This window comes from Gossypium hirsutum, chromosome A06 (genome assembly GCF_007990345.1).
Source record: "Gossypium hirsutum isolate 1008001.06 chromosome A06, Gossypium_hirsutum_v2.1, whole genome shotgun sequence".
NCBI lineage: Eukaryota > Viridiplantae > Streptophyta > Magnoliopsida > Malvales > Malvaceae > Gossypium > Gossypium hirsutum.
The window spans coordinates 77,762,274-77,772,868 of record NC_053429.1 but is presented as its reverse complement, the minus strand read 5'-3'; positions in this window follow the sequence as shown (position 1 = coordinate 77,772,868).

The window sequence follows — 10,595 nt, the reverse complement described above, 5'->3', positions numbered from 1 at the left end:
ACATACGGCAACTTCAATTCATACCTCTCAACAATGAATTCAACTTATTCAACCATCATTTAAGCTACTTTAACATCTAAATAACACCTTCCAAAAACTTATCAAAATAACACAAATTTAGCAACTTGCTGAATACATAAATGTTCAATGATTCATGAATTTAAACCATGGGTTAACTATACTATGCACTTATAAATTTAATTTCATAAACAATTACATAAAAATCACATTAACATACCTTTAAATTGAAACAACCATGGCCGAATGCCTTGGCCTCTTCTTCTATTTTTTTTTCTTTCTCTAATTCGGCAATGAAGAAAGAAAGATGAACTCCCATTATTTTTATCATCCTTTTCTTATTTTACTAATTTTTTTATTTCAATACAATGCCATTACTTATTATAATGCTTAAATAAAATATATATTATCTATCAACGATCATTATGGTCGGCCACTATATTAAAAGTGGTCTATTTGACATGCAAGTCCCCCATGTTAATAGTTCATGCATTATTTGGCACTTTAAAATTCACCTATCACATTTTCAAGTCTTATCACATGAGTCCTATCTTATAAATTAACACTTAATTGATAAAATCAAGGCACAAGGTATTCACACATACAAATTCCAATTACAATAAGCACAGAATATAACATCTAATCATTTTTGTGACTCGATTTTGTGGTCTCGAAACCACTTTTCGATTAGGGTCACTATAGGGCTGTCACAGCCCCTTCAGTAGGAGCTGGTGCTGTAACACCCCAAACTCGACCTAGACGTTATGGCCGAATTTGACGTGTCAAATTGAAGTGTATTAGAGAAAAACGTGTTTTCATTGAAAACCCTTCTTTAAAAAAACCCTAAATAACTAAAAAACAAACCTTTCAGTTACGAAAGCCTAGTTTAAATCATTTGATTTAAAAAAAAAATTTAGTTGCAGAAACATAGAAAACATACTATAATTTAAGAAATCCATGTTCAAATTCTCGTAATTACAATTAAAATAATAATAATAATTCAAGTAGTAATAACATAATGAAAACCTTATTACAATCTGGTCTGAACACACTTAAAAAGAAATAAAAACTTAAATGCTTAGAAAGAACCAAGTCCAAATTATCTTGCTAGCCGGCCACCCAGAGTCCCTCCAAATGTTGAACCTTTGACTGAGCATCACCTGAAAATAAAATAAAAGATGGGGTGAGTTTTCGCAAACTCAGTGTGTACAACCTTCGATGAAAAATAAGCATTCAAAGAGAAATCATCAAATATGCAATGCAATCCCATCCAAATTATCCATCTGCTACACACCAGCTCCATCCCCCATCACACCATGTGGGGATATAGATATCGACCTACCCTGCCCACACACCAGTGGTAGCCTAATTGCGGAACTACCTTCATTTACATATTGGGCTTTAAAAGCCGTCGGTGGATCCACGATTGTCAGGAAACCATGCAATCCTCATATACTTCCTCCGTTCCATAGTTCCCACCCCATATGCAACCTAAGCAGAACATCATATGTATGCATGTCACATCCATAAAACTTACATTAAACACCTAGGGATATTTTGGTCATTTTTGCCCTTAGGGGCATTTCGGTAATTTTCTCTTAATTACGATTTTCACTACCTTGGCCCATGAACAAGTCCCGTGAGCTAAGATGAACGAATACTATGCACCAGGTAGGATTTCAGAGAAGAGGAGGTGGGTCATTAAAACCGCTTAAGTACCAACCTCTCCCTAGATCTAATCCTAAACATGCATATACCTGTTGCCACCCCTTAACACTATGACTTGTTCACGGTTGCAATATATTAATTAAGTCTTATGTAGTTATCATATACTAGGCCCAAAACCCCTTAAAAAGCCCCAAACAAATTCACATACCTATATCTGGCCCATTAAGCCCATTCATATTCATATGACCCATTAGGCCCAAATCACCTATATATGGCCCAATAGGCCCAAATCACATTTATATGGCATGTTACGTCCAGTCACATTCATATTCATGCTCACATACAAATTCCTATCACATAGCATCAATATTTACTTTTTGCCTATTATGGGCCCAACAGCCCATCGGGCCAATTTAGCCCATTCTGGCCCATATGGGCAAATCACAACCCAAGTCCACGAAATATCCTGTGGGTCTCAGGTAACCTATTGGTCTCCCTCTTACGAATTTTTGTGCACTCGCAAGACTACCGTAGCCAAACATTCAGCTTTTTGGCATTTTGGCTTTTCGGCATTTTGGCATTTCTGCATTTCGGCTTTTGTCGATTCATAGTGTGTGTGCAGTGTATGTACACACCTCGTAGACAAGCGTGCTACGATTTCCTTAGCCCAAACCTACAATCGATATCACTTAAAGATTAATCTCACATACTTATCGAATACTTTACCAAAAGCCGGAATCTCACCTTAACCTTACCCTGCGCGATAAGTATAATAGCCCCTTCACTAACCACGATCAACTCTTAGATCTGCACCAATCATAACTATTAAAACCAAAATAATAGGTGACTCATATCCAACACAAGCCCCCTTGTAACACCCTGTACCCGAGGCCGTTGCCGGAGTCGGACACGAGGGGTTCACAGACTAAATTCGCTTACTATCGTAGTCCATTTTAAAAATTTCCAGGCAGTTGGCTAACTGCGTCACTGTCACCTTAAAAATCATATCTTGAGTTTCACAACTCAAAAATCAGTTTCGTAATTTTTCCCTGAAACTAGACTCATATGCCCAACTACATATTTTTTTCTAGAATTTTCGGTTGGGCCAATTAGTACAGTTTATTAGTTAAATTCTCCCCTGTTACAGGGTACGACTACACTGACCTTCATGTATTACGATTTGGATATCTCCCTGCACAGAGCTTCAATACTGATGCCGTTTGTTTCTATAGAAACTAGACTCAGAGAGGAATCTATAAATATATGGCATGACTCCTAATTATCTCTGGTTAATTTATAATGAATTTACAAAGACGGAACAGGAGATCCAGAAACTGTTCTGGCCCTGTTTCACTATAACTTAATATCTCTTAATATACTGCTCATATGATTGTTTCGTTACTTTCATATGAAAATAGATTCGTCAAGGTTCGATTACATAATTTATTCACTATTTAATTCCATTCCTACAAATTTTAGTGATTTTTCAAATCCACACCATTGCTGCTGTCAGCATCTGTTTTCAAGGTAAACTTTACCTATTTCGTGGTTACCATGGACCAACTAGAGTTTTGTCATACATAGGTCCACATATGATCATATTTAGCCATTCCAATGGCTGATCATTTGCCCAACACTTCCATTCCAGTCCATAGTCACATCATGAAACCATATATATATACATAAACACAAATGGTCTAATGCCATACTCCACTTCTACGAGCCATTTTCGCATGGCTGTACACACATACATCACAAAAAGTACTTGAAAAACAACAAAGGGTAGTCCTATACATGCCATATCCAGAGTTCAACTAAAAGAGTACCCAAAGGGCTTTGATAGTGTGGATGACTTCGACTTCGATGATCCCGAATCCGATATCTAACGAACAAAATCTATAAAACAGAGAGCCAAAGCAACGGGGTAAGCATTTTAAAGCTTAGTAAGTTTCAAGTAATGAAATCGGCTTTCACTAAAGTATTACATTCACATAGCTAAATGAATCACTTTATTAATACACATTCTCATAAACATACTTACTTCACACTTCATCAACATATACACACAAGGTATTAACCTATCTAAAAGCCGAAAGTTCGTTAGTCGATTGAACGAATACTATTTAAAACGAATCGACTTTTCCGATGCACACGCAAACATACCTTATCGTTTGGGTTTTTTGAGCGTATTAATTGAATTTATTACAGCACAACACGCTCACCTTCGAACCCAAGTTTCTTCGGAATTTAGCCGGATATAACCACAAGCACAATTGCCTTCGGGTCTTAACCCGGGTATAGCAACACGCACAAATGCCTTCGGGTCTTAGCCCGGATATATCAACTCTCACAAATGCCTTCGAGTCTTAGCCCGGATAAAATCACTAGCACAATTGCCTTCGGGTCTTAACCCGGGTATAGCAACTCGTACAAATGCCTTCGGGTCTTAGCCCGGATATATCAACTCGCACAAATGCCTTCGGGTCTTAGCCCGGATATAATCACTAGCATAAATGCCTTCGGGACTTAGCCCGGATATCATTCAAATGCTCATGCACACATATATCAATAATCATGACACATCCATATTTCATTTTCGTTACTAAGGCTCAAACACAAAACATTTATTAAACCTTTCCAATTTCGGCTCAATAGCCACACTCAAAGAGCATGATTTCAATTGGCTTTATAACATAGTCTCTATGCACATTCGGCTATCCGTCATAGTATGACCAATCATTTCAATATAATTCAAGTAGGGTCATTACTCGAAGACTTACCTCGGATGTTGTCGAATGGTTTCGACGGCTATTCGACCACTTTTTCCTTCCCTTTATCGGATTTAGTTCCCCTTTGCTCTTGAGCTTAATTCAAACAAATTTAACTCATTAAAGTCTCATTTTGCTAGCTTATGGCCGAATATGACAAGGAGTTTGATAGGTCATATGGCCACCTTTTAGCTCAAATACACAATGGTCATACGCATTTTTAATCACATCAAGCAATTTAATACAATTCATTCGAACATCAAAAGAGAAGCTCAAGGTACTTAGCCCATATATACATTAGACATTAGAGTCACATATGTACGGAATTACGAATCGAATTCAACATACTAGCTAATATTTCCCTTAGCCGAATTTTCTAAGTCAAGATAAAGCCATCAATATGCTTACCTATGGCCGAACATACATGTCTATGTTGAGGCCGATTGCAACACTCAATACATTCTACAAGTATGGTCACTTGTATTGACTAAACACCATTTTGTTTCAAGTTCAAAACTTGGCCCATACACATATATACACTAGTAAAGCATCCTCTCCCTTTCCATCAATTCAACACATGCATTACTCATTAATATACAAAAATTATATTCGGCCTTAGCACACAACTTGCTAGCCGATTCTTCTCCATCTAGCAACTAATGCACATATGTGCTCATTTGTTAGACTCTACTTCATCTAACAACAACCATATTTTCCCTTCTACTTCCTACCATGGCCAAATGCATCACAACACCATACCATTTCAATTTTTGGTCATGGTTAAACAAAGAACTTAATGTCTCACTCAAAAATGCTAAAAAGAAGATTCAAGAATCATCAATCCACCATCACATGCACCATTACAAAGCTTCACTTTTAGCATGCAAATGATATCAACACCAATCCACCTTGGCCGAATATCATCTCCATGACATAGTAAAGATTTGAACCATGGGCTATTTAGAACTCAAGCTAACTACTAAAACATGCATGCATCTCATGGAACATCATCAAACATACCTTAGTCTATCAAACCACCATAGCCGATTTCCTCAAAGCTCTTTTTCCTTCTTTTTCTTTCTCCTATTCGGCCAAGAACAACATGAGAGCCTTTCTCTTCTTTTTTTTTTTGTCATGCATGACAATGATGAACACATTTTTTTCTCTTTGTTTTCTTCCTTCAATTTCTTATTAGTTTATTGCCCATGCTTATTATTTTATTCTTCCATTAACACAACATGTTTCATGACATGTTTTGCCCATCATCCCTTGTCATGGCCGGCCACTAGTACTTAAATAGGGGGAAATTGACATGCAAGTCCACCCCTTTGATTACATGCACTATTAGGCCACTTGCATTTGCCTAGCACATTTCTAAATTTTCTCACATAAGTCCTATCAACTAAATTCACATGCAATTAACTAAATCAAAGCTTAAAACTTTCACACATTTATATTCACATATTTTAGGCAATAATTATCACATTCAAATAATTTGGTGACTCGGTCTAGCGGTCCCGAGACCGCTTTCCGACTAGGGTCACTTTAGGGCTGTCACAACTCTCCCCCACTTAAGAAATTTTCGTCCCCGAAAATCTTACCGGTAAATAGGTTTGGGTATCGTTCTTTCATCGAGCTCTCGGTTTCCCAAGTAGCTTCCTTGATCCCGTGTTTGAGCCATAACACCTTTACTAACGGAACCTTTTTGTTCCGCAACTTTTTCACTTCACGAGCTAGGATACGCATTGGTTCTTCTTCATAACTCATATCGACTTGAATTTCAACCCCTGATGGGCTAATTATGTGCGATAGATCAGATCTATAGCGTCGAAGCATCGAAACATGAAAGACGTCGTGAATCTTTTCAAGTTCAGGGGGCAAAATCAATCGATACGCAACTGGACCGACTTGTTCGGATATTTCGTATGGCCCGATGAACCTCGGACTCAATTTGCCCTTACGCCCAAAACTGAGTATCTTTCTCCAAGGTGAAACTTTAAGAAACACTTTATCTCCCACCTGATATTCAATGTCTTTTCGTTTCAAATCCGCATACGATTTCTGACGATCTGTGGCTGCCTTCAGACTTTCACGGATTACCTTTACTTTCTGTTCGACATCTTTAATCAAATCAACTCCGAAAATTTTACTTTCACCGAGCTCGGTCCAAAACAATGGTGTACGGCATTTACGACCGTACAAAGCCTTGTAAGGTGCCATCTTAATACTTGATTGAAAACTATTGTTGTAAGCGAATTCAATCAAAGGTAAATACCATTCCCATGAACTACTGAACTTGAGGATGCAACATCTCAACATATCCTCAAGTATCTGAATTATCCACTCGGATTGACCATCGGTTTGGGGGTGAAAAGCAGTGCTAAAATGCAGCTTGGTACCCAAAGCTTCTTACAATTTCTTCCAAAATCGTGAGGTGAATCTCAGATCTCTATCCGACACGATAGAAATAGGTACCCCGTGTAATCTCACAATCTGAGAAACGTACAATTCAGCTAGTTTATCCAATGAAAAATTCGTACGCACGGGGATAAAGTGAGCCGACTTAGTCAGTCTATCAACAACAACCCAAATCGCATCCTTCTTACTTGCTGACAATGGCAGTCCGGACACAAAGTCCATTGTGACTCGATCCCATTTCCACTCAGGTATCATGATCGGCTGAAGTAATCCTGAAGGCACTTGATGTTCCGCTTTCACTTGTTGACATATTAAACATCTCGAAACAAAGTTGGAGATGTCTCGTTTCATACCATGCCACCAAAACTGACATTTCAAATCGTTGTACATTTTCGTACTCCCCAGGTGAATTGACATTCGGCTACAATGGGCTTCGTTCAGAATCATCGAAATGAGTTCTGAATTTCTTGGAACACACAACCGACTTCTGAACCTCAAACAATCGTCATCATCAATTTGAAATTTGGATTCCATATTCGGAACACATTCAGCCCATTTTGCAACCAATTCATCGTCGACTTTCTGAGCTTCACGAATTTGACGAATCAATAATGGTTTGGCCTTTAATTCAGCTACTAACACATTGTCGGGTAGAACAGACAAGTGCACATTCACCGCTCGTAAAGCAAACAGTGATTTCCGACTTAAGGCGTCCGCAACCACATTAGCCTTTCCCGGGTGGTAATCAATGACAAGCTCATAATCTTTCAACAACTCAAGCCAACGTCTTTGTCGCAGATTTAAGTCTCTTTGAGTCATCAAATATTTGAGACTTTTGTGATCCGAAAATACATGGCACTTTTCACCAAATAAGTAATGTCGCCATATTTTTAAAGCGAATACGATGGCAGCTAGTTCGAGATCATGGGTCGGATAATTTTTTTTTCTCATGTGGCTTTAATTGTCTCGACGCATAGGCCACCACTCGACCTTCTTGCATCAATACGCAACCCAACCCAAGTAGGGATGCGTCACTATAAATGACAAACTCTTTGCCTGATTCGGGTTGCACTAAAATTGGAGCTTCAGTCAAATAAGTTTTCAGTTGATCGAAACTTTTCTGACATTTCTCCGTCCATTCGAACTTAACATCCTTTTGAAGTAGCTTCGTCATTGGTGTGGCTATCATCGAGAAACCTTTTACAAATCGTCGGTAATAACCGGCGAGCCCCAGGAAGCTCCGAACTTCGGTAATATTTCTTGGAGGCTTCTAGTTAAGTATGGCTGAAATTTTGCTCGGGTCAACTCGAATACCCGATGCGGATACCACATGACCCAAGAAGCTAACCTCTCTTAACCAGAACTCACACTTACTGAACTTAGCATATAACTGCTTATCCCGCAAAATTTGCAACACTAGTCTCAGGTGCTCAGCATGTTCGGTCTCATCTCTTGAATAGACCAAGATGTCATTAATGAACACAACTACGAACCGATCCAAATATGGTCTGAAGATCCGATTCATCAAATCCATAAATACCGCAGGGGCATTAGTGAGCCCAAACGGCATCACTAAGAACTCGTAGTGACCACATCTCGTTATGAAGGCAGTTTTGGGTATGTCCGAATCTCGAATTCGCAACTGATAATAGCCCGATCTCAAATCTATTTTTGAGAACACTGAGGCTCCCTTCATTTGGTCGAACAAATCATCGATACGCGGTAACGGATATTTTTCTTTATTGTCACTTTATTCAGCTGACGATAGTCAATGCACAACCTCATGGTTCCGTCCTTCTTTTCACGAACAATACTGGTGCTCCCCAAGGTGAGAAACTTGGTCGAGCGAAACCTCTATCCGTTAACTCTTGCAACTGAGCTTTCAATTCTTTTAACTCAGTTGGTGCCATACGATACGAAGCTATCGAAATTGGCGTAGTTCCAGGTACAAGCTCAATACCAAACTCTACCTCCCGAACAGGTGGTAAACCCGGTAATTCTTCAGGAAAAACATCCGGGTATTCACAAATTACTGGTACCGACTCAAGTTTCTTTTCTAATTCCTTGTTATCAAGTACATACGCAAGGTATGCTTCATACCCTTTTCTTACATATTTCTGAGTCAACATTGAGGATATTATAGCTGGCAACCCATCCAAGTCCGTAGACTCAACTCGGATTACTTCGTTATTTGCGCACCTCAAATCAATAGTCTTGCTTTTGCAATTCACAACCGCATCATGCACGGTCAACCAATCCAACCCGAGAATAACATCAAATTCATCAAACGGCAGAAGCATCAAATCCGCCAGAAAACAGGAACCTCGAACCACTAGGGGACATTTCTTACACACTTTGTCGACAAGCACATAACGACCCAAGGGATTTGACACCCGAATTACGAACTCAGTAGACTCAATAGGTAAAGTCTTACTAGATGCTAAGGTTTCACATATATAAGAATGAGTAGAACCGGGGTCAATCAAAGCAATTACATTAGTATCAAAGAGAGTAAAAGTACCGGTAATAACATCAGGCGAAGAAGCATCCTCGCGGGCACGTATAGCATAAGCTCTAGCAGGCGCACGAGCCTCGGATCTGGTCGTAGCATCTCTAGATCCTCTCTGACGACCACTAGCATTGCCCGTATTTCTAGATGGTCTACCTCGAGCAGTGGTAGCACCCGGTTTCCCACTTTGATTTACATTCTGTTCAGACAACCTCGGGCAATCTTTAATGAAGTGGTCAACTGATCCGGACTTGTAACAAGAGCGGTCATGGAATCTACAACTCCCCGAATGCCATTTACCGCAATATCGACATTCCGTTCTGTCTCGACGTTCATTCCCAACACTGGCGACCGAAGTTCCTCGTGTACCCACAGGGGGTCGATCACGATCTCGTCTAAAAAGGCCCGAAGTGCCTCTAGACCGGCCCACATCATCTCAAAATTTCTTCGATGCCTGTTGAAAAGACTTTCCCGAGGATCTATTACGAAACTCTCCAGTTCCCACATCAACTTTTTGTTTTTCCTTTCTGAGCTCTTCGGCTTTACAAGCTCGCTCGACAAGTACTACGAACTCTCGTATTTCAAGAATGCAAACAAACATTTTTATATCTTCGTTCAGCCCATCCTCGAAGCGTTTACACATGATAGCCTCGGACGAAACACATTCCCGAGCGTATCTACTAAGTCTAACAAATTTTCACTCGTAATCAGTAACTGACATAGAACCTTGCTTAAGCTCAAGAAATTCCTTCCGTTTTTTTATCAACAAATCTCTGACTGATATACTTTTTCCGAAACTCAGTTTGGAAAAACTCCCAAGTTACTTGCTCCCGGGGCACAACAGAAGTCAGAGTACTCCACCAATAGTAGGAAGAATCGCGTAGCAAGGAGATAGTACACTTTAGGCATTCATCGGGTGTACAAGATAGCTCATCGAGTACCCGGGTAGTGTTGTCCAACCAAAATTTATCTTGCTCGGCATCATCACTATCCGTAGCCTTAAATTTAGTAGCCCCCTGTTTTCGAATTCTGTCAACTGGGGGCTTATTTGACCTTATTTGGTCAAATACCGGAGGTATTGTAGGTGCGGGGGTTGTATTAGTCGGGAATGGAGGTTGTGGAACAGCCGTATTAGTTCGAATGTATTGGTTGAACCAATCATTCATCACTCTATAGAAAGCTTGTCTAGCTTCATCATTCGGATTACTAGCATT